This window comes from Salmo salar, chromosome 23, assembly GCF_965601325.2.
Source record: "Salmo salar chromosome 23, fSalSal1, whole genome shotgun sequence".
NCBI lineage: Eukaryota > Metazoa > Chordata > Actinopteri > Salmoniformes > Salmonidae > Salmo > Salmo salar.
The window spans coordinates 45,053,928-45,057,336 of record NC_138313.1 but is presented as its reverse complement, the minus strand read 5'-3'; positions in this window follow the sequence as shown (position 1 = coordinate 45,057,336).

The window sequence follows — 3,409 nt, the reverse complement described above, 5'->3', positions numbered from 1 at the left end:
TGGGGAACATTGTCAGAGCAGAAGGAAGCAAGTTTTCTTCCAGGACAACCTTGTATGGTGGCTTCATTCATGCGTCCTTCACAAAGACAAATCTACCCCATTCCAGCCTTGCTGAAGGACCCCCAGATCATCACCGATCCTTCATTAGTAGAACACCGGTGAGAGACAGTTCCAGGAAGTCAGATATGCCAATAATCAGTTATGATGATCCATGTTCAAAAAGTAAAGAAAAGGACACATGACCTCTTCACACACTTATCAGGCTGACATGTTCTGGTCTGGCTCACATGTCTTTTCAGCTCAGATTTCTTAATGCAAACTGAAACTGGTCCGACAAATACATCTGGTGCCAGCTAACAGAGTTGGAAAAGCTAGAGGAAGGGATTACCTGAATCATTACCAAGTATGTTCTGGCATAGGCAGGTAGGTAGTTTGAGAGTGCCGGTATAGTATTTGTATTTATTAATGATCCACATTAGTTCCTGCCAAGGCAGCAGCTACTCTTCCTGGGGTCCAGCAACATTAAGGCAGTTACACCAGTTTACATTACATTTCACAACACACTGTGTGCCCCCTAAGGCCACTACTCTACTACCACATATCTACAACACAAAATATACAGTATGTACTGCTTATGAATGTGTTATGTATGTAAAGTACTTATGTACCTAGCCTTCACATAGGCATAACAACAGTTTCATTATGTGCTTTTCAAAATACCATGTGCCGTTCCAACGACATTAACAATGAGATGCTGCAGGCGGTGGCCTGCCTCTTCTTCCTGATGTGTAGCTGTACACTGCAGGACTATTCAATGTTCTTCCAACCCATCGCTTTCTACTACATATAATAAATTATACCTTTACATTAAAAACCAAAAGTCTATCAGACTTCCAGTCATTCCAATACATGTTATACCCCTTGATCTTCAAGAATAGGACTTGGAAATATGGAAGTATAGATTAGCCAAATTGTTTTACCTGAGCATGACCCCAAAACTAAGGACTTATTAGCCAGCCCTACTTTGTTGTTTATGATTGTGTTGTCATGGAGGACTGATTGGGCTCATTGATTATCATTGAATGGCTTTGAGCACTACTGAAAAGTGCTATTTACATGTGATAAATGAATGCCATATGCTGCATTTGCTACAGGCCTCTTGTTTACCTTTTTGTTGGTGACTCTTTGATATCTTGATAATATGCAGCTGTTTAAAGGGCAAATCCACAGATGAAACAATAATAAAATGGTCGCCCCGCCTCTGTTTTGGTAAAAAGCTGAAGGATGGGCCTGGAGAAATGTAACCACTCTCAGATTAATAGGCAGAGCTATGGATGCAAGGACTGACCATCCATGATATCAACATTATAGTTTGAATCATGTTTTGAGGCTATACAGTGTGTTAACATTTACATTGTTTACATACATTGGAGAAAAACAAGCTTATTTTGGGTTCTGATGGAGTGTGACAGTTGAACTAAACTCAGGAGGCATTGCTAAGTTATATTCTTCAAGAATCAATGGATATATAATTGGATGTAGAAACTACAGATTGCCCCTTTAAGCCTATCAAAAGTGTGTGAGTTTGAGCATGTGTCCATTAGGCCTATGGATTTATATTTTTTTTATCAGCATGAATTAGATAAAGTGAGGCTTTTATTGCTCTAATTCCATAAGCTGGGATCAGCAGTGGTTTACCTGTAGAAACCAGTTCCTACATTTCAATATTAAAATGGATTTTATCAAAACTATTCTACATTTTATCTCTGGGACCCTCAGGATGACAAATCAGAGCAAGATTACTGAATGTAAGTACATTATTTACCTTCAGAGGTGCATGTATCAAACCAGTTGCCGTGATAAGTGTTTTGTTGTTGTGCACGATCCTCAAACAATAGCATGGTATTTTTTTTCTGTAATAGCTACTGTAATTTGGACACTGCAGTTAGATTTACAATAATTTAAGCTTTCTGCCCATATAAGACATGTCTATGTCCCGGAAAGTTGGCTGTTTACGACATCATTCTAGTCACATATTGAGCAACAACTGTCCTGGTTTAGGGACACTGATCCCTAAACCAGGGATCAGTGTCCCTGGTTTAGTTTATAAAGGAATATAATGCTGTTTAGTTTATATAAAGGAATTTGAAATGTATACTTTTGATACTAACCTATATTTTAGCAACTACATTTACTTTTGATACTTAAGTATATTTAAACCCCCAAATACTTTTAGATTTTTTCTCAAGTAGTATTTTACTGGTTGACTTTCACTTGAGTCATTTTCTATTAACCTCTTCGCTATAGGGGGCAGTATTTTCAAGGCCGGATGAAAAACGTACCCAAATTAAACGGCCTACTTCTCGGGCCCAGAGTAAAATATTTGCATATTATTAGTAGATTTGGATAGAAAACACTCTGAAGTTTCTAAAACTGTTTGAATGGTGTCTGTGAATATATGGCAGGCAAAAACCTGAGAAAATTCCAAGCAGGAAGTGGCCTGTCTGAGAACTTGTAGTAGTTCTTTTGATTCTCTATCGAAACTACAGTATCTGTGGGGTTACGTAGCACTTTCTAAGGCTTCCATTGGCTCTCTAAAGCCTTCAGAAAGCGGATTGAGGCGTCTCCTGTCTCTGGGCAGAGTATAGTAGCTCAGTTTCTCAGTAGTCTGCCTGGTGACAAAGAGATTGGATATGCACGTTCACGAGACCACGCTGTTTTTGCTTTTCCTCTTTGAATGAATGCACGATTGTCCGGTTGGAATATTATCGCTATTTTACGAGAAAAATACCATAACTGATTTTAAACAGCGTTTGACATGCTTCTAAGTACGGTAATGGAACATTTTGAATTTTTTTGTCTCGAAATGCGCTCGCGCGTTACCCTTTGGATAGTGACCTGAACGCACGAACAAAACTGAGGTATTTAGACACAACTATGGATTATTTGGAACAAAAACAACATTTCTTGTGGAAGTAGCAGTCCTGGGAGTGCATTCTGACGAAGATCAGCAAAAGGTAATACAATTTTTCTAATAATAATTCTGAGTTTAGTGTGCCCCGAACTTGGCGGTTGTCAAAATAGCTCACCGTGATGGCTGAGCTATGTACTCAGAATATTGCAAAATGTGCTTTCGCCGAAAAGCTATTTTAAAATCTGACATAGCAATTGCATAAAGGAGTTCTGTATCTATAATTCTTAAAATAATTGTTATGTATTTTGTCAACGTTTATGATGAGTAATTTAGTAAATTCACCAGAAGTTTTCGGTGGGAATACATTTTCTTAACATCACACGCCAATGTAAAAAGCTGTTTTTTTATATAAATATGAACTTGATTGAACAAAACATGCATGTATTGTATAACATAATGTCATCTGATGATGATCATCAAAGGTTAGTGCTTCAT